This window comes from Vulpes vulpes, chromosome 14 (assembly GCF_048418805.1).
Source record: "Vulpes vulpes isolate BD-2025 chromosome 14, VulVul3, whole genome shotgun sequence".
Classification (NCBI taxonomy): Eukaryota; Metazoa; Chordata; class Mammalia; order Carnivora; family Canidae; genus Vulpes; species Vulpes vulpes.
In genome coordinates, this window is record NC_132793.1 from 102,268,607 (window position 1) to 102,296,531 (window position 27,925).

The following is a 27,925-nucleotide window of genomic DNA, read 5'->3' on the forward strand; positions in this document are numbered from 1 at the left end:
TGGGTTTTTATATATTAAAAACTTTGCATTCCTAAAATAAATCCTATTTTCTTGATATAGATAATTTTTTTAAAAGTTAAAAATATATCATTGAACTTTGAACAAAGAGGGCATTAGGGGTGCTGACCCCCTGCCTGTTTAAAAATCCATGTGTAACTTATGACTCCCCCAAAGCTAACTACTAATAGCCTACTTTTGACTGGGAGGTCTTATCGATCACATAGTTAACACATATTTTAAATGTTCCTTTGTTTTTTTGTTTTGTTTTGTTTTGTTTTTAGTAGGCTTTATACCTAGCATGGAACCCAGAATGGGGCTTGAACTCACAACTCTGAGATTAAGATCTGAGCTGAGATCAAGAGTTGGCCATTTAACCCACTGAGCCACCTAGGCACGCTGATTAACACATACTTTAGAGAAAAGAAAATGTTATTAAGAAAATCATAAGAGAAAATACTTTTACAATACCATAGTATATTCATTGAAAAAAAATTTTTGTATATGTGGATTTGCGGTTTAGACCTGTGTTGTTTGGAGCACCTGGGTAGCTCAGTCAGTTAAGCATCGGACTCTTGGTTTTGGCTCAGGTCATGATCTCATGGTGGTGAGATTGTGAGTCCTGCCTGCATCAGGCTTTGTGCTCAGTGGGAAATCTGCTTCAGAGTCTCTCCCCCACCCCCTGATGTGCACTCATGCTCTCTTTCTCAAATAATTTTTTTAAAGATTTTATTTATGTATTCATGAGAGACACAGAGAGGCAGGCTCCTCGCAGGGAATCTGATTCAGGACTCGAACTCAGGACCCCGGGATCACGACCTGAGCCCAAAGCAGATGCTCAACCACTGAGCTACCTAGGTGTCCTTAAATAAATCTTTAAAAAATAAATAAATCCATGTTGTTGAAGTGTCAACTGTACTGTGAATTCAGTTTGTAGTAATTTGAAATTCAGTTTTCTTTTCTATATTCATGAGTGAAAGCAGAGTCATCTACAGTTTTATATACTAACAAGTACCCTTATTAATGCTTTATATTATTTTGTGTATAACGTGTATTAATAATCTCTTGCATTCTTTTTTCCTGTGTATGCATAATAAATGTTAAAGTTAAATGTTAAATGTAAGTTTTAAACAAATACTTCCGTATAGTTTTATATCCTGGCTTCTACGTTTAATAATTAATTATAATTATCTTCCTATGTATTTAGACTTTCTTCAAAACATAGTTTATATGACGATACTAATGCTGCCATGTACATTCTTCTTACATAAGTGTTTATGTATATCTATGATCATATCCTTAGATTGTACTTCCAAAAATGAATCCTGTTTTCAAGTCTTGATTTTTAAAAATCAATCCTGTTTGGGCAGGCTTTAAAACATTTTGGGCAGTATGTAATGAAAAGGCATTACATTTTATTATTAAACATTTTTATTTATAAACATGGCTCAGGTAAGTTACATTTTCATTTTCTTGTAATTTTATTCTTTAATGGGATCTTCAACTTTACCATATCCAACTTTCTTATTTTATGGAGGAGGAAATTAAAACCCTAAGGGATTTAAGAGACCTATCCAAGATCACACTGCAAGTATTGGCAAAGCTGGAGCAAGTACCTGAACCTAGCACCTCCCTCTTATCCCCCAGTACCTCTTATATTCATAGGAATTGGACCTCTCTGGTCATTGCACTGAGCTGCCTAGGCATCAAACTTTCCACACAACCATCTAATTCAGGTTTGCAAAGTGTAATCTTGTCCAGTGGTTTTCCTGTATAGAAGCAATAAAGGAATTGAACACCTGGAATTTCTGAGCTTGGATATCATTAGTGGAGTTGCTTGATTATTGGAGGATGGTTCTGTTTTCATTTTAATGCCATGTACAGCTATGTGTTTTTTCTTCTCAGTTTGTAACTCATACATTGGGAGTTGGAGTTGGCATGTGGTCAAAATCTGTATAATTTACGTAGTCATTCACTATATTTGAGCAGCTTCCTTTATACTGCCCTAATATTTTTAGATAAAAGCAGGAAGTCTTGTTCCTTTTTCCTCCCTCAGCCTTTATGCCATGTCTTTTGTTATTCTAGTGTGAAGAAACAGGGTCTTGAAAAGCCAAGGATTCCAGATGAGCTGAGCTGTAGTAAAGCCTTGCCTGGGGGTGAAAGCATGGGGTCAGCCTGGATCCAGCAGTATTTAGAAAAGGCTCAGAACACTGTGGTGAAAATTGATAATTGACAATATGAGCGAACTTATTTTCATACTGACAAAAATCAGTACTTCCATCTGGCATTCATCTCTCCAGTCAGATGAGTTTTCAGAGTATGAGCTGAAAAGTGTGTTAGGGGCCTTCTTTCTGTTCTCACTTCTCCCATCACAGGCAGTCCCTTAATTCTCCATCTACACAGGAAACTCTAGTGTGGTTAAGTTTGCATGATAGCTTGCTGGTTTATTTTATCAGATCACAAAGTGTTGGGTCACTACAGTCGCTCCTGGAGCACACATCTGTTTGATGCTTACCTGTGGGCTAGGAACCGCACTAGGTAATGTGAAGATGGGTAAGATGGAGCCCTCTTTTTCAGATGATACATTCCATAGAGAGTAGGCTTGTCTAATTGTCTGTCTGTCTCCTGATTCTGCAGGGCTTGTTTAGAAATCTGAACATACCGTGTCTGTGATAATAGTCAAAGAGGGCAGGGAAATTGCAGTGAGAAGACTTGGGTTTGAATTCTGGGGTTGGCACTTACTGAACTGTGAGCTGGGGCAAGTCAGGTGGCGTGTCTGTAAGCCACAGTTCCTTGTATGTAAAGCGAACGTGTTGGAGGAGGTGTAGGAGACGCCTTCTGATCTGTTACACACCATTGAAGTGGCAGATGTTTGTTTCTCTTTGCTAATTGATCAGAATTATGTTTTCTCACCAGTGGGTCAGAAGAGAAGGAAGGTCTCTTATAATCTTTTCAGTGCTGCTGAATATACTGATAATGGAAAAATAAACAGGGGTACGCTGGTTTTTTGGCCTGTAAACCAAAAAACAGTTTTCGGTGCCAAAAGCTGTGTTTGTCTTGAGAGGCCAAGAATATTTCTGCAATGTAGGACTGCTTCAGATCCCACGGTGAATCTCTTGGGTAATCACAGGGTTTTGGTTTAGGTTCAGTTGTTTATAGGGCTAGCTTTGCTACACTGTAGTTTGCTCACTGTGCTCAGTTACTGCTGTAGTAAAATGATGTAGGCTGGCTGGAGGTGGTCTCTCTGGCCAGGGCTAATAGGAGTTGAACTTGTTCTTGCAGGGTGCAGGCACTGGCCAGTTGGAGCAGTATGTCTGTCCCATAGCAGGTTCTAGAAAGCCCTCTGATCGTGACCCTTACACTGGGCCCTGGCTCTTACCCACCAGATTGCTTTGGAGGCTGCTAAATGGTGACATGAGAGCTGTGGCCCTGCCCCCACGATTTTTAGCCTTCTATAGTACTCGAGATCCAGCTTGCTAAAGTGATCTACCTTCTTGTTATTTCTTCCTCAGGAGAAAAGTTTTTGGAATGTCTACCCCACCTAAGCTATTCTTCTGTAAAACAAGTCTTCAGACTGCATTTTTCTGGGTCCCAGCTAACCAGAACCCGTATGCACAGCGTCAGGGGATCTGCTGCCCTGCAAGCAGAGGTTCAGAGAAGGGGTACAGTGATCAAATGCTAGTCTGATTATGCCCTGCCCTGCTTAAAACCCTCTGTGGCTCCCCAGGATCAGAGTCAGACCCTTTTAAACCTATGGAGTCCAGCTCTCTTATGGCTCCTACCCCCTGCCAAGCTTTATCCCATGCCTTGCATGCTCAGCACCTCCAGTACTCACTTCCAGGGACTAATGACCCTGGACTTTGTGCCGTTTCCTCATGAGTGCTCTGCTGAGAGTTTCTCGCTAACTTAATCAGCAGAAGTAGCAAAGGAACATCGATGAAGGGAGAGCTCTAAGAAGGAAGTATGTAACTGTTGGAGGAAGTATTTTATGTCTGGAAGAAACGCCCTGAGATTTTTGTTTTTGTGGTATTCTGTCAAAAAGAGAGGGAAAGAGAAGATGAAGATAAGATGAAGGGTTCAAACTCTCAATGTCATGTGTGCCCAGAGGAAAGAGAGATCCCTGGAACCTCTAGGGAACCTTCCAGGATAGAGCTCTCCTCAAACAGTGTTGGGCCTCCTGGCTGCCTCACCATGGCCCCTAGGACTGGGGAGCAGAGGAGGGCAGCAGGGAATGAGTAGCCTATGGGCTAGAGGAGTGCCCTGGTGGCTGACAAAGCCTATTTTTGTTAATAAGTTCCTGGGGGTCTGAGGCTGTAGAAGTGCCCCCCCCCCCCCCGCCTTGGCGGGCACCTGAAGAAATTACCCTTTTATTAAAATAAAAGAGCTTTTAGATCTGATGGTGTGCTGCTGAGTGTCAGATTGGGGGAGGGACAAATGTGTTTTTTTATGATTAGTTTGATGCCTATTTTGGTCTAGCTTGTTCTACCTTAACTCACTAACACTTGGGTCACTGACCTGGAACTCCACGAGGATTGAGCAGCACAACAGTAAAATTATCCTGTATTGAATGTTTACTGCATACCCGGTACTGTTCTAAATGCTTCATGTGTGTTAGCTAACACGATCCTTATGAAAGTCCTGGGGCACAGTGTTACCTTAGAGCTTCACCCTTCAGAGGGAAAGCGCCGAGGTGAGTGGGAGGCAAAGCAGTATGCCCAAGCGTTCACAGGTAGTGATTGGAGTGCTTTTATTCAAACCCAGTGACCTGGTTCCATATGAGACTTTGAAATTTCTGTATTTTTTCATTTTATTTTTTGAAGTTCTTGATGTCATAATTTTTTGTCGTTGTTGATTTGTCTGTTTTTTTCCTGATTATATTGGATTCTTTTGACTGTAGGTGACATCAGCCCGGTCTCAGCCAGCTGAGGCCAGAAGTGAAACTTCTAGGCTACTGTAACCGGCTTCTGTAAAGCATATCATGGGAAGGATAGGGTATGCCACCTCTGGGACAAACAAAGTGAGGACTCTCTCTCTCTCATTTGGTGTCCTCTTCATTTCCATGGACTGATTTTTCCTGCTCAGCAGGCAGAGTGCCCACCAATAGCTGCTCCCCTCATGTTTAACGGCTTCATTAGTGGAGATGGACTGAGCGCCTGCCTTTAATTCCAGGATAGGAGTCCCTGGGAAGGACCAAAATGGGCCTGGCTAGGCACACCTGCAGCCGGTGGGGTGCTTCCCTGATGGCACAGCGGTCACAGACCTGGGCAGTTGGCAGTTGGCTGAGGAGGAACCATTCTGGGTGGAAGGGGCTACTGCTCCGAGCAACAACTGCCCCATGCCAGGTTTCAGTCCAAATCCCCAAATGCTTTTCGGCTTCTTAGAATTAATACCACTTTTATGTGTAAGGAGAGTTATTGTTCCTAATTTTGATCCTGAAGCAGTTTGTGTTTTGAGTTATTAGAGAAACTTTCCAGTTTTTCTGTTTGGTAAGAGAAGAATGGATAACAACTTGTGGGAAAATTTCAACAAGTGTTGAAATAGAAAGGGCTTTCAGTTGACCTTCTCCCTTCCTGGTACAGTCTGCCTGAGAGATATGCAAGGACTCCCTATTACCCATTACTGCTCTTTTTATCCTATGCTTTCATGGTTATTATATGTTCTTGATTCTGTTTTTGCCTTCTGTTGGTAAGATCATTGCATCCTGTGTTTTTGTGTTCCATTGGATATCACTTGGGTAAGTCATCCAACCTTGTGGGCCTTAATTTTTTCTCCTGTTGGGATAGGCTGACTATTGTGACAAACCCAAAAATATACGAAAGTCTCCACCTTGATAGAAGTTTCTCAGTCATGTAAAATTTAAAATAGGTGTTCTTGATCACAGTGGAAGACTCTCCTCTAAATGGCGATTCAGGGACCAAGGCTCCTTCCATCTGTGACTGCCATCTTCACATGGTGAAGTCACTGTGCATGGTCACTGTGCATGTTTGCATGGACAGGCTCGCAGAAGGGGAAGGAGATAAAGGGTGGTGAGGGGTTCTTAGGGGCCAGAGCTGAAACGTGGTTCATGTTCGTTTTTCACATTTCATTGGCCACACCTAACTTCATTGAATGCTGGAAAGACAATCTATCTGTGGGCCTAGGGAGAAGAGGAACTGGGGTTGAACAGTTTGCCAGTCCCTGCCATACCTCTTTGGTAACATCTGTAATTCTTCCCCTTTTCCTCTCTCCCATGCATAGCAGTGATGAAGTTTGTGTGGGTCTGAGCCCATCCGCAGTTCCAGGATGGGCCCTAACATCCTCTTTGCCCCAGTTATTGGTTCACTATTAGATCTACAACTCTGGCCTATGTCATGGAATTCCTCTGGTCCCACTTACTAGTTCAGGGGTAGGCATGTGACCTAAATGGTCTCAGTCAGACTGTGGAATGGGTAGGGGCATCTCACTCCCCCGCCCCCAGAACGAAGACAAAGCCAACTCCTGGGTGACAACAAGCCCAGAGAATTGCAGAGTCACAGAGCCGGGGTCCTATTGAACCTTGCCTGAAGTTCACAAGATCTCACTCTCAACTTTGTGTTTACATGAATGATAAATCTATTGTATAATAATTTGAGGCTAATTTTCTTTACTTGTAACCAAAAGCTTCCTAACTGATATAGCCTGTGAAATGGAAGGAGGGCAGGGAGTGAGAAAGGTAGAGTCTGGATCTCTTAAGTTCTTCTTTTTGTTGCTAGCATGTCTGTGATGTTTCTTCAAATACCTAAACACCCAATCAGGATCTGAAGTGATCGTAGCCTCATTTGACTTCCCAATTTCTTGGAATTACAGCTGGGGTAACTATGTTCTTTAACATTCTAATTTCTTCTACCTTTAGACAATGATGTCTCTCTGGACTGAATGGTATATAATTGCATTGACATATAAATTACCACATTTTATTTGTCTCCCACCAGAATGAACGGGACATAGTTGATGTGCTTTCTTTTCTCATGTTTTGTTTTATTTTTAAAAATTTTAAAAAGATTTATTTATTCATGAGAGAGAGAGAGGCAGAGACATAGGCAGGGGGAGAAGCAGGCTCCCTTCAAGGAGCCTGATATATGGGACTCAATCCCAGAATCCTGGGATCTCGCCCTGAGCCAAAGGCAGGCGCTCAACCACTGAGCCACCCAGGCGTCCCTGTCATGTTTTGTTTTGGCAACTTCTTTGAAATTAGCTTTTTCATCAAGAAAGTGTATGGAATAGATAGATCAAACATATTGTAAAATGCATTTAATTTACAGCTGAGTATTATCTCTATATCATGTAGGAATTCTTTATTTATTGGAAAGTTCTAAGCCCTTTTGGAATTTGAACAGTTTGTCAAATTTGTTGATTTTTTATAGCATCTCCATCTTGGGGAAAAAAGCCATATAGTCTTCCTGAAAGAACATTTTGAGAGACTTACATGATATTCAATAAGGCAATTAGAAAGAACCTATTAAGTAGGAATTGTGCAAGAAGCTGATTTGCACAACCAGAGGCCATTAATTAGCCCAGCACACAGACACCTCATAAAGCTATGGTAACAAATGAAAACTATGAAAGCCCAACCTGATTTGTCCCTTTTGGGAGATGGAGAACAGCAGAAGGGTGACAAAACCACACCATTAGAATAGCCCTACCTTGCTTTGTTTCAAAAGAATTTGAGGTAATTTAGAGAATACTTAGAGTAAGATACAAATAAGCAGAGAAGGGAACTGGCCAAGGGGACACAGCAGATGGGCTAAACCATTAAGTCAGGAGTCAGGTCATATGTGGCAATGCATGCCACAGACACTTGCCTGGTTGGGGGGTGATGGTCGGATCCCACGTTAGACTCTGAGCTTCCACAGCCTCAACACAGAGGAAGACAGTCCCAGAATTCCTGAGATTGACATAAGCTAGAGCCTCAGGAGAAGTATAGTTTCTGAGCTGAGGCCTAAAGAAATTACTCTTCTGGGCCCTTTTTAAGGGATGAGGCTCTCAGCAACATTCCTTTGATAAACATGGTCATGAGTGTGTCTCAGTGCAAGCTGGGGACAGAATGCTGTTCATGGACTTCAGGTGGGGCCACAGTAAGTGGGCCCCGTACCCTGCTGATTTGATTCAGGAATTAAAGTTTAGTCTGGGAGGATATTGTATCATCAATTTTTAATTTTGGCCAATTTTATTTACATCCATTTGATTAGAAGTGGAGCTCGGTCTTTTCCCAAGTGTGTATCAACCATATTTGTAATCTCTCTTTTGTATGCTGTTACTTTGGCCAATTCATATTAGAGAATTGGAGGGTTTTCAGTTTGTATGGGATTTTTAAAAAGTTAGATGTTATTAATCCATTTGTCATTTGTAACAGATAACTTTTTCTTTTCTAGTTTGCCTCCTAAAGTTGCTTATGATGAATGTTTTTAGGGTTGCTTTCTGAAATAGGAGGAAGTAAGTGTGCCGAGTATGGGAGGTGGGCTGTAGGAAGCCAGTAGAGAAGGGGGAACAGTGGGAATAGCCCCTCTGGTTGGGGCACCAGAGAAGGTACCTGGGCAGTGCCTGGCACCCAGCTGCAGGTGGGCACCGTGCATTCGTTCCCCACTCCATGAGGCTGTGTGTGTCACGTGGACGGGGGCCTGGTCTGGGAATGGAGTTTCAGGCTGCTCACCCTGTCCACTAGCTGCTGGCCAGGCGGGTCCCAGTGCAAGGTTTGACCCAGCAGCAGGTGCTGGGAGAGACTAGGAGCCTGGGAGAGCCGGAGGTGGAGAGTTTCCAGAGGAGCCTGGGGAGGTCTGGCGGGGTGTTTCCAGGAGAGCCTGGGGGGGCAGGAAAGCCTGGGACCAGAGGCCTGGGGTCTAGGAGAGCCACTGAGAGGGGGCTAGGCAGCCCTGAGGAAGGTGCTGGAGGCGTGCTGAAATGTGTGCAGAGCCACTCAGCACCGGGCCATGGTCGGGAGGGCAGTGGTCGTGCTTAGAGTGAGGACTGGCAGAATGAATTACGCCATTACAGGTCAGCACAAGGGTCCTCAGTGCGGGGACTGGGGGGCTTTTAGTGTGCTAGTGTTGCATCTTGATCTGGGTCCTACTTCTACAGGTTTGTCCTGTTTGGGGAACGCTATCCCTTAGTGCATTTCCACACTTTTCTGTGTGTGTGTTCATAAAATGTAACAAACTGAAGTGAAGGAGAGGGAGAGAGTGTGCACTCTTTGGTGCCAGACCACCTGTTTTCAACCCTCAGCTCTTTATGGCCAATTCATAGCTGTGGGACCTTGGGAAAATTACTCAACCTCTCTGTGCCTCAGATTTCAAATCCTGTAAAATGAGAATAATAAATTACACCTGTATCTTAGCAGTGTTGTGAGGAGTAAATGAATTGATACATATCAAGCACTCTGAACAGTATATAGCACATAGTAAACACTCTCTAATGTTGCTTATTATTATTTTTTTTAAATAATAATTATTATGAACATGGAAATGGGGATAGATACGGGACAGACCTGATGCCTGGGAAGCTGTAGTCCATTGAGAGCCAGTGGGCGCCCTGCCAGGTGAAGTCTCGAGTGTGGCTGGGGGTGCAGGTGGTAGTCACAGTCATGGAGAAGGAACGGGGAGGTGGTGGTGTTGCCAGATAGACCGTGATGTTGCCCAGGAGGAGAGTGGGAGGAGGCTGAGCTTGGGGTCGGGCCTCAGTGCAGGTGAGTGGCCCGTAGTGTTGCTAGATGAGGGGTCTCGGGCCCTGTGGTGGCGGGGCTGCCGGTGAGTGATGGGAGGCATCAGAAGCAGCCCTTGTCTATGAAAGGGCCCGGGTGAGGGCAGCTGTGGCCTTTGTGAGGCTTCTGCAGGGCATTTCTGGGAGTCTTGGTGCCTCTGCAGGCAGTGGCTCAGAAGAGTGTCAGAGGCCAGGTGACATTTGGTGTTTGACAGGGAATAGAAGTGAATTATATCTGCTTTTCATATTTTCAGAATTCCCCTCTCACTCTGCCGATAGCGATAATTCTGCCTGCTTCCCCATCATCGCCCTTCTCGAACCTTGGCTAGGTTTGTCCTCATCCTCACTGGGTGACCACCCCTACCCCTACCCTAATTCAGGAGGAGGACATTAAAGTCCCTCTAGTTCCACACTCTGGGACTCAGTCCCATTGCTAATACCTGGACCTTGTTATTGTATACCTATTACCGTCTGAAATTCCACAGCCAGGTATGGGTCTTGCTCTTCCGTCCTAGCCCAGCTGCCTGCCAGGGCCCTGGTTTCCCTACAGTGGAGGCCTCCTTTGCACCTACTCTTTCCTTTGCTGATACCAGGTTCCAAGGATGAGATCCTACCACCTGACACAGATTTCCTCTCCACACTGACATGTCTGCCTGAATCTTTTGCTACCACCCTCACCCTACCCCACCCCATCCTGCCCTCACTTGCTGAACCCTCCGCCTTGTGCTGAATCTCCCTAAAGCAGTGTCTGCCAGCATTGTTTGCCGGGGATCCAGTGTTCTTCCTGACGAAGGGAGCCTCCCCTCCTGGTGTCTGTGGAGCCGGCCACCTACTCCACCTTAGTAAGCCTGTGACACCTCCTCCCAGGCCAGCCTGTCCTTTGTCTTCAGGGCTCCTGTTTTGACAATGGGCACATGGGAGGGACAGGTTTTGAGCCCTGTAAAAAGAAAAAGGAAGGAAGTGTCCTTCACACAATTTCTGCCCCCTTTTCCTCATTCTTCCTGGGGTGTCTGTGTTTGTGTGTGATGTTTTGTTGTTTAAGGGGCAGGGGATGTTCATAGTGGAGAAGGGTGGGAGGGTAGAAGATCAGTCTTTCCTTTGTGATCAGGCAAAGAAATCTAAAAAGCCAACCTGGAGCCCATTCTAGCTCTCTCTTCTCTACTTTTTTTTTTTTTTTTTTTAAGATTTTATTTATTTATTCATGAGAGACACAAAGAAGGAGAGAGAGAGAGAGAGAGAGAGAGAGAGAGAGGCAGAGACATAGGCAGAGGGAGAAGCAGGCTCCATGCAGGGAGCCCCATGTGTGACTCTATCCTAGGGCCTCGGGATCACGCCCTGGGCCGAAGGCGACGCTAAACCGCTGAGCCACCCCAGCTGCCCGTCTTCTCTACCTTTTAATATAATACAAGTGACATAAAAACTCAGCCTCTTTTGAAAGTGACTATTAGAAAGCCATTTGGGACAATAGATGATCACAACAACAAAATACTGTTCCTATGTGTGTGTTTCCTGTGACCTGGAAATAACGATGTTACAGATCTTTGTAATGGAGTGTATTCTTTTAAGAATTTACGCATTGTGGGCAGCCCTGGTGGCTCAGCAGTTTGGCGCTGCCTTTGGCCCAGGGTGTGATCCTGGAGACGTGGGATCGAGTCTCACGTTGGGCTCCCTGCATGGAGCCTGCTTCTCCCTCTGCCTGTGTCTCTGCCTCTCTCCCTCTTTCCCTGTCTCTTTCTCTCTCTCTCTCTGTGTGTCTCTCATGAATGAATAAATAAAATTAAAAAAAAAAAAGATTTTATCCATTGTAAACTTCAGGAATTTGTGTTGGTAAATAATAAATTTCATATAAAGGAGTATATGTGGGGATTTCAGGCTGGAGAAGAGACTCTTAGTCATTGTTTTTTCATGGCAAATTTTCATCAAAAGTTTAGATTTCCTCTGGACTGTGATAGCATATTTTGTCTGTTATGACAAAAACCAGCCAAACAAGAAATAAATGTCATATGCTGTTAGTAGGAATGTAAATTGGTAAGATTACTTTGGAAAACTGTTGGAAAACTACTAAAGTCCAACATAGGCATGTTCTCTCACCCACCAATTCTACTCCTAGGTGTATACCCAACAGAGAGGCGTACATATGTTCACCAGTCATATACTAGAATTTTCATAGCAGTATTATTCATAATAACTAAAAACAAGAAGTAACTCAAGTCCACCAAAAGAGTAAGTTGTGGAATAAGCATATAACAAAATAGTCTGTGGCAGCAGAAATGGAAGAACCATTGCTACCTGCGGCAGCGTGGATGAATTTCACAAGCAAAGTATTGATTGAAAGAAGCCAGACAGAAAAGATTCCATGCTATATTTTTTTATTTATACAAAATTAAAAATCAGGCAGAGGTGTGTTTTTGGGAATCAAAATGGTGCTGACCTAAGGGAAAGAGGGCGGGGTAGCGATTTGGAGAAGGCATAAGGGCTTCTATGTTTGGTAGTTCTATTTCTTGACCTGGATGGTAGTTATGTGGGTGGGTTCATTTTGTGACAGTTCACCAAGCTACATACTTATGATTTATATTTTCTGTGAGTATGTTAACCTTCAGTAAAAGTTTTATTGAAAACTTCAGTATGGGAGCACCTGGGTGGCTTGGTCAGTGAAGCATCTGCCTTCGGCTCAGGTCATGATCCCGGGGTCCTGGGATTGAGTCCCACCCATATCAGGCACCCTGCTCAGTGGGGAGCCTACTTCTCCCTCTGCTTGTGTGCTCGCTCTCTCTCTCTCAAATAAAATCTTTAATGAAAAATAAACACCTCAGTGTACGTATTATATTTGAGCCAGTTTTCCTAAATGTGTCTGTTCCTCTGGCTGTGGACTTGGTATGTATGTGGCCTCAGTCTAAAGTACTTTTTACTCCCTTTTCATTCAGTTCTTATTCGTCCTTTGGGTCCCCCCTATAAGCCATCCCCTCTGTTCTCCACATGTGCGGGGCCTGGGTCCCCACCTGCGTGCTCTGTGGGCACCTGTTCTGGGGCACAGATGGGATTCCACATGGCCGTGTGCATCGGATCACCCCTCCTCCTGAGGCTGCTGCCTCTGCCAGCCAGATGTGGCCAGTGTCAGTGTCACCGGGGATGCCCACCGCTGCCCTAGCAGATTGACCTCTGAGGGAGCAGCCTTTTGCTCTGCCCATCCTCAGGCTGTCTGGGGGAGAGCAAGCCCATGGGAGCTCTGAGGCTGAAGCCCCTCTGAAGTCACATGAACAGTTTTGAGACTGTAGTAGTGACTTTAATGTGTGACCTGCAGGAAAACTTCTTAGCTGGAGAAGTGGTGTCGGCTAATCTATGGTGTCCCTTAACCTACTTCTGTGTCCTGTGCCCACTAGTCATGTTCTTGAGAACAAACAGTTTATATATGATGACTTCATTTGTTCTGGCTTTTCTCATGACAATCCTAAGGTCAAGCCTATTTTAAGCCTGAGAAATATGTCCTGGAAGTTAGTTCCAGAATCCCTATTTCCTTTTTCTTTCCTTAGCATGGAAATCTTGGCTGTCTTCCCCATCCCCGCCCCCCTGAACTGTTCTCAGAAACGACTTTGGAAGTAACGTAAATATCCTCTATGTTGATTTTGTGTGTGTGTGTGCCCTTTAGTTGTTGTTTTTCACCTAGGTGTGGGGAAATAGCACGTTCTCCTTTACCATTCCAACCTGACCAAAGGAAACCCAGAGCCATGCTTAGATGGATCCAGAGAGAGCAAGAATTTAAGACCATGTATTTACCTTTAGGCTTTATTTGTTGGGTGATTTTTGTAGGGTGTTTTCCTCCTGTGTAAAGTGGTTAGAAGATGGGCTTTGGAGCCACACGTGATCAGTCCCAATCCCAGCCCTACCACTCCCTGCCTTTTGACCTTTGGCAAGTCACGAAACCTCTCTGGCCCTAAGCTTTTTCTTTGTAACATGGGGGATAGTCGTCAAGATTGGATTAAATTATGAATGTGGAACAATCTGTTCAATGCTTGATTTTATTTTTTTTAAAGATTTTATTTATTTATTCATGATAGTCACACAGAGACAGAGAGGCAGAGACACAGGCAGAGGGAGAAGCAGGCTCCATGCAGGGAGCCCGACGTGGGATTCGATCCGGGGTCTCCAGGATCGCGCCCCGGGCCAAAGGCAGGCGCCAAACCGCTGCGCCACCCAGGGATCCCTGTTCAATGCTTTAAAAACTGTAAACACCTGACAAAGAGTAGTTACCTAAAATGAAATATTCAATGTTGTTATTTGAAAAAGAATGGTTTTAATGTAGAGACTCTAAAAAGTAGACTAGGGCTTTCTTTTTAAGAACATATTTGTGATTTTTAAATGATTATACAGTACCCAATTATGTGATTTACTCTTGGGAACAAGGAAGGAGATATAGTAGCATGACATTGGTTGTATCCTGCCTCCTGCCCCCTTTGATTCTGAAAACAAGTAAGTGGCAAAGAGAGAAATTTGGAGAATCTGATCCACTGTTAACTCTAATGATCATTCCTGAAGAACAGCCCCATCCAGAGTCACACAGAAATCTGCGATATGGAGTGGGAGCTCTGAGCTTTGTTATTTTTTTCCTTCCTTCAGCAATTTCTGGTTGCTTAGCATTAACGGGGGCACACTGAATGACGCTGTGTTTGTTGATGAGCAAAGGGGACATGGGGAGGTGCTTTGTAAGGGATGGGAGATGGTGTTTACATACTAAATTTACAGATTTGGACCTTCGCACCTTTGGTTCTGACGGCTTGATGAAGAAATTTCGAGGTCAGAAGGGCTTTGAGGTATGGTGGAAAGAACGGCCTTTCTGTATCCTGCTTCAGCTATTCTGCAACTTGAAAAAGTTGCTCCTTTCTCTGTTGCTTTTATTGATTTTTTTTATTTGCAAAATAGGTATAATTTTACCTGATAGAATTTTTTGAGAGGATCGAGATAACCTCTGATACCCTTTTCCTAAGAGACTGTGAGATACATGTGAAAGAGTGAGGTTTTATTTGCTCTTTTTCTTTTTCCATTTAACCTGTTGTCTGCTCTGATAAGAATAAAGGGATTGCTTAAAGGATTCTCTGTAATTAGCCAACTTACTGTTTTGAAATATTTTATTGTGGAGAATTTACAATACATATAAAAGGAGAGAAAAGAGTGTCAAACTTGTTGCATAACAAATCACCCTAAAATTCTGGGGGTCAGGAATTCGAGAGCCGCTTGGGTTGGTCGTTCTGGTTCATGGTATCCTGTGGGGTTGCAGCCAGATGTTGGCTTGGGCTGCAGTCATCCAAGGGCTTGACTGGGCCAGAGGATTCGCTTCCAAGCTGGCTCAGTCACATGGCTGGGTAAGTGAATGCCAGATATCTTGGGGTGGGGGCCCAGTTCCTCTTGATGTGGGAGGTCTTCACAGGGCTGCTCAGGGTCCTCAGGGCGTTCCAGGGAAAGTGATTCTGTACACCAACACAGAAGATTACAATGCCCTTTTTGACCTAGTGTGAGAACTTGTGTATGATCAGTTCCTCCATATTTTATTGGTTACATAATAAATCTGCCCTCGTTCAGTTGAGGAGACCACATAAGATCTTGTGACGGTCATTGCATCTTTAACTCATTAATGGTTACAAATTCTGTCATTCATTCCTCATTTAATACTGAAATACTTTTTTAAAGAGAAACTTCCCCTCATTAGCTATTGATAAAGTTTGAATAGCATAGGTAAGGATGAATGCTTGTTTCTTGCCTTTCATTTACCAGTTTTCAGAATAAGGATTTGGTTCTTTAACATCCTTCAAAAGGGACCAGTTAAATTTTATTTTTTTTGAATCATTGTAAACTAAGGACTTCAACATATTTGATGCGTTTCAATCTTTTGCATTTAATCTATTTTGACATTCAGATATTGTACCTGTTAAATAAGTAGCATACCACACATAGTCATCTTTACCTTGGTTTGCTCATTTAACAGTATATCCTTGAGACCATGCCATTGTTGTATGGCTAGGAATTCCTCTCTAAGAATTGAGATCTAATTCATATACTTACCTCTTTAAAGTATACAATTCAGTGTTTTCTCAGTGGTAATGCTTGCACAACTTTGTGAATACGCTATCTGCCTGATTCTAGAATGTTTCCATCACGGAAACCCTATTGCCATTAGCAGTCAGCCCCCCATTCCCTCTGGTCCCTACCACTACTGCCCAAGCCTCTGGCAAACTCCAACCTGCCTCATACCTCTTTGGATTTGCCCATTCTGGGCATTTCATTTCATTTTATTTATTTTTTTTTAAGATTTATTTGATAGCAGAGTTAGCTAGAGAGAGAACATGAGTGGGGGGGGGAGGCAGAGGGAGAGGGAGAAGCAGACTCCCCATGGAGCGGGGAGCTTTGATGTGGGACTTGATCCCAGCACCCTGAGATCATGACTTGAGCTAAAGGCAGATGCTTAAATGACTGAGCTTCCCAGGTGCCCCTGGACATTTCATTTTAATGGAATTGTACACTTTCTGGCCCTTGTGTCTGGCTGCTTTTACTTAGCATCATGTTTTCTAGGTTTATCCATGTTGTAGTTTGCACAGTTCCTCTCTTGTTTTTGTAGTAGCACACTGCTCATGGGTTGGTCCACCACACCTTACTTAGTCAACCAGGCCATGTTGGTGAACAACTGGATTGTTTCCAGAATTATTATTAAATGGCTTTGTGCAGAAATCCTTTTCTTTTTTTTTTTTTTTTTTTTTTCTTTTTGCCGTTATACCCTTTGGATAGATTCCTACAAATGGGATTGCTGGGCTAAAGGCTAATTGCATATGTAATTTTGCTCATCTTGCCGAATTCCCCCCTAGAGGGGTTGTGCCATTTTGCATTTTCACAAGCAGGGTATCAGAAAATCTGTTTCACGACTGTTTTGTTTCAGAATGGGATTTTGTGGTATCCCAATGTAGTTTTGGCATTTTATTTGTATTTCTCATAAAATGCTTGAGATTGATTGGCCATCTATCTTTTCACATGTTTGAGGGTCATTTGCATTCCTTTTTCTGTGAATTACCTGTTCCTATTCCTTTAGGACACTTCTCCAAAGGATTGTCTTTTTCTTCCATTTTTGGATGCCATTTCTCTGTTACAAATATTTGCTCATTTTCCTTCTTACTTTGCTTAAGATGTCTTGTTATGCAAATTGTAAAATTTTTGTGTAATTCTGGTGATACTTTTTCTTATTGTGTCTGGAGTTTGAGTCATAGTGGTAAAGTTTCCTTCATTGCCAGGTTGTTAAATATTTACCCTTGTACACATCCTGGTGTGTGAAGAATAGATCCACCACCCCCCCCCGCCGCATATTGTTATTGCATTATTCCCAGCACCATTTATTAACAAGTGTATTCCCCCACTGTTTTGATATGCTACCCTTGTGATAAATTTCATACAAAATTAAATCCATTTGTGGATTTTTATTCTTTTTCATCAGTCAGTATGTCTAATTGTGTGCCACTGCTATGCTTTTTTTTTTTTTTTAAGGCTTTATTTATTTATTAGAGCGTGCTTGTGAGCATGAGGGCTAGAGGGAGAAGCAGACTCCCTGCTGAGCAGGGAGCCCAACTTACCTACCTAACCAACTGACCAGGGCTGGATCCTAGGACCCTGGGATTATGACCTGAGCAGAAGGCAGATGCTTAACTGGCTGAACCACCCAGGCACCGTTGCTATCCTTTTTAAATATCTGGTAGGGCTAGTCCTCCTCATTTCTTTCCCTATCCTTAGTTGGTTGTTTTTAACAGATGAACTTTATAATATGCTTGTTTAGTTCTTAAAAAAAAAAAAAACCTTGAAGGTATTTTTATTGGGATTCTGTTAAATTTATAAATTAGTACAGGAAGGACTGACATCTTTATGATGTTATATATCCCTACCAAGCACATAGTATGTCTTTCCATTTGTTCAAATTTGTTGTGTTTTCGGGGGCAGTGTTTTTACACCTCTCTTCAGAGGTTCTTCTTAAGCTTCTACTTAGATATTTTATTACTACTTTGCTTTCATAAGTAGAGTTTTCTCTCTTCATTGTACTTTTTTTTCATTGTACTTTCTAATAGAATTTCCCTTTTATAAATGAAGCCTATTGATTTTGATATATTTATTGTGTAACCTTCTAAATCTCTGATTTGTAATACTTATCAATTCTTTTGAGTTTTCCAGACATATCATTATATTATTTGTGAATGGTTTTACTCCTTTTCCAATTCTTAGACCACTCATTACAGTCTCTTATCTAGTTGCATTGGATAGCATCTCCAGGACAGTGTTAGAAAGTAGAGAAGATAGCATTTTATTTTTATTACAAAATAGTGTCTCGTTTCTAATTTTGGTGAGAAAGTTCTAGTTTTTCTCCACTAAGACTTAGCAGACTTTTACATGCCATCAAAGGAATAGAGGAAGGAAATGATGTAGAGTTTTTGTTTTTTTGTTTTGCTGTTTATTTGTTTTGCTTTTCAAAGTGTGGGTGAGATATCCTCAACATTTGTTAGTAAATGCAATTATTTCTACTCCCAACTCTGTAGTATAAAATCTTAATCATATCGACAGTTGATGAAATTATTCTCAACTATTTGACAAGGAAAGTACTTAACATATGAGTGATAAATACAGTAGGAAACTGTTATATATAATTCTGAGAATAGTTGCATAGAAAGAAACCCTATTTAATATTTGTTTCATCGTGTGATACCGCCATGTGAACACCTAGTTTTGGGGTTTGCTGTGGTGAGGGCAAGAGGTCCTCGCACAGCTTCAGTGAAATGCCTCAGGGACATACGTCACTTCAGCTCAGTCTGTTGAAGGTAGAATTAGTCAATGGCCTGACTGTAAGGGTAGGAAGTGTGTCAAGTGTGTGTCAAGAGAGAGGAGAACCAGATACCAGTAAGCATTTAAAAGTCCCTGCCACACTGAGAACCTCAGTGCTAATTCTTTAAAATTTTCAGTTTCTTCTATAGTTACTGACCTGTTCTGGTTTTATTCTACTTCTGTAAATTTCAATTTATTTCCAGAATTGATATTGTTAAGATTTTAAACTGTTAGTAACCTATCTTGAAAATAAGCAAGGTTTGATGGTCATTTCCAAATGATGACCTTGATTATATCTCCATAAAGCTGGGAATAAAATCACTGTGGCTACTCTGGAAAAAAGCTGTAGGGGCACAAAAGCAACAGTGGACTAACTAGATTTATGACACTCTACAGTCCAAGTCATTTGTGTTTGTTCGGTGGTAGCAGTACGGATAGAGGGATGTGGGCAAACTTGGGATATATTTTGGGGGTGGAATCTGTAGTGGTACTGTACAAAGGGGCAGGCAGACTGTTTCTTATCATTTCGGGCAAGAGAAGGTATTTATGCCAGATGTAGATCAACATACTGATTTCTTAATTGAGAATATCTTGCTGTTTACATTTTTTTTTTTTTGGTGGTAATTCATACTCTGGCTTAAACTCTTTATTTCATTGTGGGCCAGTTACAGTTGGTCCATGGGCCACACTGTCAGTTATGATACCAGTCTCTAGTATTTCCATTGTAGGACATGCCATGATTTTATTTAAACATTGTCTTACTAGTGGACATTTAGATGGTTAGCACCTCTCGCCCCAACACCCCCACCCCAAGTCTTTTTCCACATTAGAAATAAGCCCTATTGCTATGAAATCCTTATTTATATAATTATGTGTACACTTTTTATGACTTTGTTTTAGGACAGTTCCTGGGAAAAAATAAAGATTTTGGAACATATGACAAACTGTTCTCCAGAAAACCTTTTACCCAGTTACAGAGACAAATTTTTGCTATCACTGTATTTTTTTTTTTAATCTTTGCTAATTTAGATGACAAATAGCAAGTCATTATTTGAGTATTTATTTGATTACTAGGTAGATTGGATTTTTTTCATGTGTATTTTGGAGTTGATATTCCCTTTGCCAATTCTTTATGTTCTTTTTTTTTCTTTCTTTTTTTTTTAATTTTATTTATTTATGCATGAGAGAGAGAGAGAGAGAGATTGGCAGAGACACAAGCAGGCTTCATGCAGGGAGCCTGACATGGGACTCGATCCTGGGTCGCCAGGATCCCACCCTGGGCTGAAGGCAGCGCTAAACCGCTGAGCCACTAGGGCTGCCCTTTTTTTCTTTTTAAAGATTTTATTTATTTACTGAGTCACCTAGGCGCCCTCAATTCTTTATATTTTTTTATTATTTTTATTTTGGGATATAAGTACCCTTTATGAAGGGTATTTATTCTTTGAACCTATAATGGCACTATTTTTCTCCGTTTTTATTTTTTCTTTTTTAAAAATATTTTTTACTTATTTGTTAGAGCAGAGAGGGAGAGGGAAAGGGAGAAGCAGACTCCCTACTGAGCAGAGAGCCCGACGTGGGGCTCAATCCCAGGACCTTGAGATCACAGTCTGAGCCAAAGACAGATGCTTAACTGACTGAGCCACCCAGGCACTCTTTTTCTCCATTTTTAAAATAGATTGTTTGAGGTGCCTGGGTGGCTCAGTCTGTTAAGCATCTACCTTCAGCTCAGGTCATGATCCCAGGGTCCTGGGATCTAGTCCCAGGTCAGACTCCTGCTCAGCGGGGAGTCTGCTTCTCCATTTACCCCTCTCCGTACTCATTCTCTCTCAAATCTTTTTTAAAGTAAAAAAAAAAAAAGGATTTTCATCTTTTGGCTTCATGTAGAAATTTGTCCTTTTTCAGAGTTTCCTAGCAGCATAGTTCCTTGTGTAAGGGTGCTCAAAGCTCCAGCTTCCTTGTCTAAAGAGATTGACCTACACAGGCAGCGTGTTTGCTGTGGGTCTACCATGCTGGGATGAAGGTTCCTGTGTGAGGAACTTGGGAATTCAGAGTTCTTGTGTCAAGGAAATTTGCACGAGGAACAGAGGATATTAAGGGATTATTTTTTATTTTGTTGGTTGTAGTGGAATTGTGGTTGGGAAGAAAAGTCTATTCACAGAAGTATTTCAGGGTGAAAAAGTTAGAGAGTTGCTTTTAAAATGCCATGGCACTCTCTTTGCCACATCTACCGTGAGAAAGAATGAGGACCATTCTCAGCAGTCAGCCTGTCAGCAGTACAGAAAATGTCAACATCGTATTGAAGGGACACTATTATTGTGAAGGGCCCCAGAGGAAGCCTGCGAAGGAGCTTCAGTCACTTCAGTTTAGAACTGTCTTCTTGGAAAGAAGAGGCTCTGAGTTGACAGATGGTGGGGAAATAGAGTGAACCAGAGCCGCTTCTTTTCTGCCTGTAGTCATGTCCAGAGCATGATCAAGGGCGTTACGCTGGGCTTCTGTTCCAAGATGAACTCCATGTAGGCTCACTTCCCCATCAACAGTGTTAGGAGAATGATTCTCTTGTTGAAATTAGAAATCTCTCAAGTGAAAAATACATCTACAGGGGTTGGATGAGACAGGTGTTGCTTTTTCATTAAATATCTCAAGCCTGGGAAGATGAGTTAATTCTTGAAGGAAATGACATTGAACATGTATCAAACTAAGTTGCTTTGATTCAGCAAGCCACAACAGTTAAAAACAAGGATATCAGAACATTTTTTGGATGATGTCTACGTTTCTGAAAAAGAAGCTAAAAGTTTAGCAGGCTGATGAACAAGATCTAAGTTGTCCCTCTATAGAAACAGTAAGATGCCAGATGATTTTTCAAACTTAGTTGTGATATTTATTTATTAAAATTTTTTTCACTATACATATATTTTAATAATATAGATTTAAAATGGCAGGTAAAGCAGAAAATTTCCAAATGCCTCCTTTTTTTTTCTGCTTTATTTTCTTCCCAAGTATTTATTTGAATTCCAATTAGTTTACATACAGTATAATGTTAGTTTGAGCTGTAGAATTTAGATTCACCATTTACATATGACACCCCATGTTCCTCACCACAAATGCCTTCCCTAATCCTCATTATTTGTGATATTTTAAAGATACAGTAAAAGTTATATTGATTTTTTTTCTTAAACCAGTAATTCTTTCCAGCTATTTGGCAAGTAAACCATTCAGAAGTAAAAACAAACAACCCCCAAAAAATTTATAGCAAAAAAGGGATAGATGTAGCCAGTGTGTCAAAATTATAATAACTGATCAGGGTGATGGGCATTTGGAGGTTCTTTATAGTCTTTATTTTTGTGTATGTTTTTAAACTTTCATAATACATTTTTTAAAAGCTCTTGGGTCTTTGGAGGGCTTGGTGTGGGGGGAGGTTCTTTAGAGTCCTGGGGGCTGGGATTCTCTCAGCCCCTTTCTCCTGGCACTCTACAGGTGATGTGGTGATTCACACCAGAAATGGAGCCACCATTAAAGTCAGGAATGAGTCCAAGAACGAGGCTCATTATTACCTCTTTATTTAAGTGTCCATAGTCATTTGCAAATAGTACCTATTCTCTCACAGGTACAAAGTTCTAAGTATGTCAGTTAAATTAAGCTTATTAATCTTCTAAATCCTGTATGTGTTTGTTTTGTATGTGCCTAGTCTGCCAAAGAAGGAGAGTGGCATTTTGAAGTCCTACACCACCGCTATGGTTTTAACCACTTTCTCCTTCTACTTCTCACAATTGTCGGCTTAAACAAAATACTATTTTTAATTTTGAAATAATTTCAAACTTACAGAAAAGTTGGAAAAAAATGTAGTGCAACGAATTCCTGATATTCCTCACACAGATTGCCCAAATGTTCACATAACTGTGAACTGTTATCATTTATTCTCTATCCACATTATAATTATTTTTGGAATCATTTGAAACTAAGTTGCAGGCATGATGTCCCTTTACTCTGAGTACTTCCATATGTATTTCCTCAAAATGAAGACATATTCTATAATCAATACTAATATCAAAATCATGAAATTAAATATTGATACAATACTGTTACCTATTCCATAAACCTTACTCAAATTTCACCAGTTGTTCCACAAATTTTCTTTATTATAACAAAAGAAAAAATATTTTTTTTTAAAGATTTACCTACCCATTTGAGAAAAAGAAAGCATGAATGGAAGGGACAGAGGGAGAGGGAAAGAGAATCCTAAGCAGACTCCTTGCTGAGCGTGGAGCCTGACATGGGGCTCCATCCCAGAACACTGAGATCAGGACCTGAGCCAAAACAAGAGTTGGAGCCCAACCAACTGCACCATCCAGGTGGCCCAAGAAAACTTATTTTTTATTATAGGATCCAATCCAAGATCACACATGTAGTTGTCATGTCTCTTTAGTTTTTCATCAGAGAACATCCCTTGATGTTGATCTATTGGGATCTAGACATTTTTGGAAGAATACAGGCCAGTTATTTGTAGAATTTTCCTTATTTTAGGTTTGTCTGCTGTTTCCCCATGATAGATTCAGATCATGCATTTTTGGCAGGAATACCATAGACGTGATGTTGGAGCCTTCTCAGTGAATATTAGAAGACACATTGTGTCCCTTTTTCTATTCCTGGTGCTGTTCATTGGTATTCCTTGTTTAAGATGGTGTCTTGTGGGTTTCCTCACTATTTTTCCCTCTGAAATCAAAGAATATCTTGCAGGCAGATATTTTGAGGCTATGTAAATAGACTTTTTCTCATTAAACTTTCACCAACTAGTTTTATCATCCATTGATGATTTTTGCCTGAAATGTTATTACCATGATGGTTACCAAATGGTGAGTTTTAAATCCTGGCTAGCATGTTTTGACGTGCTAGTTTGTTGTTTAGCAATTTGCAGTCAGCCTCGGGTCTTTCAATGGAGATACACAGTGGGGTTATGGCATAGAGCAGCTGTGCTCTAACATCAGTCCAAACACATGTGTGGGTAGTTCATATTTCTCCTTAGAGAAGACCTGGTTGGGTTCAGGTCTCACCCCTTCTGTGGTTTGGGCACCAGGCTGCCTCTGGCTGTCTGCTGTCCTCTCGGCTCCAGCAGTATTCCACAGCCTAGCAGCAACACCTGGGTATTGGGAGTGGTTTTGAGTCATGTTTGTGGCACAGATCATAGCATATCAACTAAAACAAACCACCTGAGGTTGCTTTTTTTAAAGGGTCTGTGGAATGCTAGCATGTCATAGATTTCCATCTCATGGGGTCCAGGGAAGATTTGTTCATTTTGTTAAACGGAAGATAGATGAGCATGTTTACATGCTAAAGGGTAAGAGTCCATAGAGGAGAGATTACCTGTTAGGACAGAGGAGACTATTGTTGGGATCCTTGAAGTAGACTTAGGTGGTAGGATTAGCTGTGGGCAAGAGGAAGGACATTTCTTTTAGGAAGACAATGAAAGAAAGGAAGTGTGCATGAAAATGAATGCTACCATTTTTGCAGGTTAAGACTAGGCATAAATTTTAAGGAGTTAATTGTTGCTAGGTTGCCTTATTTTTCTTTTTGAAATAGAAGTGAGGTCATATTCTAAGAGTGAGAGATCACGAACCTTGAAGACATCATTGATAGGGAAAGAGTTGTTGGGGGAGATAAGAGCTACCTTGGGGCCTATAGAAAGCTTTCTAAGCAGAGGCAGAGACCATGTGTGATTGGTGGTCTCAGTCTACAGAGCTGTGTGATTTTCTCCAGTAGTACCCAGCATCCCAGGTGTAGAAGCAGAGGGAATGAATAGTTGTGTTGATTAGAGCACATAATTTGCCCCACATTGTGTTAGCAAAGAAAGGGAGGTTGGGAGAGCAGAAGATGGAATGAGAGGGTAGCAGTTTGTCAGGAGAGGTGGTTTATACAGGATGGGAGAGGTGGTAAATTGAGAAGAAAGCACAATAGTGAACGAATTGGAAGTCAGAGTTCTAAGAAGAGGAGTAAAGGTCCCACTGAACTAGCAGGATGGGCGTATTGGTCAGAGAGCAGGATATTGGAGTTGAACATTTCCATCATGGGACAGTTTTGGCTGCTGAGGGGCTGGAACGAGTAAGGTGGAGGTGAAAATCACCGGGTTGTGACAACCTGTGGAAGTTGCTGGATGGGTCATTTACACGAGTGTTGACCACAGGTTGATGGTAGGACAGTGGTGGAGAGGAGATGACCGTGTTCCAGGTGTTCAGGGAGGTGCTGGAGTATTCAGAGAAGGAGGTGGAGGTGAGCAGGAATGAAGCATAAGAGCAGCATGGCGTTTTGTCTGCCAAGAGATCAGGATGGCTGGATATGGAAGTATGCTGGAACTGGCTGTCTGCAAGCCTCCAAAAATGCCTTGAAGCTAGTGGAGAGAGGCATCTGCTCAGCTTTCCAAACAAAGGTTGGTCATCAGATCTTTGCTGGTTATTTCTTCTTCCTGTAGCCCCATTCCCTGCCTGGCTAACTCCTGCTAGCCCTTCAGGAATCTTTCTTGAACGCTGAGCTTACCTCTAACTTAGGTAGCATGTCATACTGCTATTGTCTGCTTCTTGTTCTCTCCTCTAGACTATGACCTCCTCAATGGAGATAGAGACTGTATCCTTGCAACCCTGGCACAATGCCTGGCATATATTTGGGTGAACTTCCTATGATGCAGTTCAGAAGAGGGGTTTCTTGCTTAACAGAAGTCTTGAGAGCACACAGGAGCACTTAAATGTCTACAGAATGAAAGATGAGTAAACCCGGTATGGCAGCCTTTATGAAATTGCTACTTAGTAAGTGAATTTGGTCTGGTTTGTTATTTCTCTCCCTAATGGGTGACTTTCCTTTGTCAGCTCATCTTGAATCTTTTTGTTAAGTCTCCCAGACCTTCCTTAGTTTGGCCTTCGCCAGATTCCCTGCAGATGAACAGAATTGTTTCATAGTGACCGACTAATTTCTATGTAGGCCACAGTCCATCTGTTCATTCTGCTTAGGCTTGTTTTTGTTTTTGTTTTGTTAATTTCCCTTTTGCTTTTCTGTACAAGTGGTAGAAGAGGTAAAAAGAAACTTGTTCGTATTCAGTTTTCTCCAGGTGCCAAGAATTTCTCAGCCTGTTTGTCCATGCATTTCATTCTTCTGTTGATTCCTACTGAGTACCTACATACCAGGCAACAGTTGGGACCCAGGCTCACTTCTCTGCTTCTGGTAGGTCTTATACTGATGCTTCCTGGCTTCAGTGTGCTGATGGGGCTGCTGCTGCTGTGGTGATTGTTAGTTGGTTTTTTGAACAGTGACTTTAGTCATGAATTGCCCTAAACACAGTTTTTCAGAAACTTTTGATGACTTGCATGCATTACACATTAAAGAATGCAATGAAGAATAACACATCCAGGTTAAAAACAAAACAAAAAAATGGAACCATGTTTATTTGGAATAATAGTGAAACATTTTCTGTTAGGGGGAGACACTGCATAAATTAGTCTAGGGTCTTTGAGTGGCTTCTAGTTCTTTCTGCTTGATCTCTTCTTCCACCATCTCAAGCTCAGAGGTATTTGTTTTTGCTTTTGTGGGCACTGAGAATATAATAGAAATATGCTTTTCATATCCCAAGGCCATAAGTGCTTGAAGTCACCTGAATTCTGACTTGAGAGTTCCCTAAGGCCCCATTCCCATTTCCTCTCTGATCTGGACCTTTCCTTTCAAGGGGCATTCCCTTGAGGCGAGGTCCATGAGATGAGCTCCTTGCATGAGGAACACTTGCTCAGAGAGCTTCTCTTCCTTTTGGGAAGTTTCCTTAATGCTCCCACTCCCAGGCTGCCCTTCCTGGAAGTCCTGTCCTTGTCGTGAATTTCCTGGGTTTTTTTCCCCCGGGACCAGTACTATAATATTAACCTAACTAGTGACATTTAAAGAAAGAAACCAAGAGCCCATTTAATCAATTAAAGTTCTCTGGCCCAGCCCTGCTGGACACTCTCCTTCCACCAAAAATGCTTCTTACTCTCCCTGCCCCCCCACCCCCTTTTTTTTAAAAGAATCTGCTAATCCTTAACAGATTAATCTGAGTTTATATTTAGATGAAAGTTATCCATTAACAGAAAAGCTTGAAACTGTAGATAGGCTTGACAGTGTTGAAAGTGGATAGATGTAAATAAGTGGCCTTTAGATCAAAATGTTTTATAGGCATTTTATAGGCAGATGCCTCTCTCCACTAAGTATCTCCATTAAGTATCTGTTTTGGCATATAGTTAGCAGGGACATTGGACCATCCTTAGGGGGGTTAGGATCACCTTGAGACTCAGACCAAAACAATATGACCTTCCTGTGCTTCAGTGTTTGGCCCCCATGAATCTCAAGTCCTTTTGATGCTGGCTTATTCATATGGGGCCCAAACCCCACTTCCTATATTACCCTATGCAACCCATCCCATCCATTCCCAGTTACAACCTGAGTATGCAGACTCAGGGAGAACTTTGCAGGGTTGAATGCCAAGCTTCCCATACTGAATTAGTGTCCTCTGAACTAGTGTTTGTCAAACTCCCTACTAATGGATTGTGGCATCAGTTTTGCAGGTTATGTCTGTCTGGCATTGTCATTCCAGTTGTTACTGCTGTGTTATAGACCACCTCAAACTTAGTGGCATTAAACTAGAGACATTTTATTATGCTCCTGGATTCTGGCCCAGGAATTTGGACAGGGTCTGGTAGGGAGTGGCTTGCCTCTGGTCTGTAATATCTGGGGCCTCAGATGGGAGGGGATGATTCCAGTGGCTGTGAATTAGACTCATTCTGAGGCTGCTTCACTCACATGTCTGGTCCTTGGGCCTGCAGTGCCTCCAAAGCTGGTGGGATCAGCTGGGGCTTTTGACCCAAGTGCCCCTAGGCTTGGACTTCACGTAGCATGGTTGCTGGGTTCCTACAGGGAAGAAAGTGTCTGGGGAGTGAGTGTTCTCACTTGGTTGAAGCAGCCATGAGTCTGTCCAGGTTCAAAGGAAGGGGATCCAGATCCCCACCTCTCAATGGAAGGAGGTCCAAAACACCTGCGGCTGCCTTAAAAACTACTATTGGTTATTGCTATTGTTTTTTTGTTATTGTTAAATATTTTATTTATTTATTTTGAGAGAGAGGGCATGCATGAGCAGGGGAGAGGGGCAGAGGGAGAGAATCTAAAGCTGACCCCACGCTGAGCATGGCACTCCAGGTGGGGCTTGATCCTATGACCCTGAGATCATGATCTGAGCTGAAATCAAGAGTCGGTTGCTCAATCAGCTGAGCACCCAGGCATCCCACTATCAGTTATTTTAAAATGAGTTGGAATATAAAGTAACAGTGGCTCATGCGGTAAGAATGTCAAACTTGTATTTCGGTTTGTTTGGGATATG

The 27,925-nt window shown here is 42.1% G+C and overlaps 1 protein-coding gene and 1 pseudogene across 6 annotated transcripts in view; both read left to right on the plus strand.

Moving 5' to 3' along the window:
• Nucleotides 1-27,925, plus strand: part of PDE8A (phosphodiesterase 8A) — a 154,152-nt gene that overhangs the window by 16,019 nt on the left and 110,208 nt on the right. The gene's annotated exons all lie outside the window — the stretch shown is intronic.
• On the plus strand, nt 20,789-21,354 carry LOC112922886 (large ribosomal subunit protein uL6-like; annotated as a pseudogene).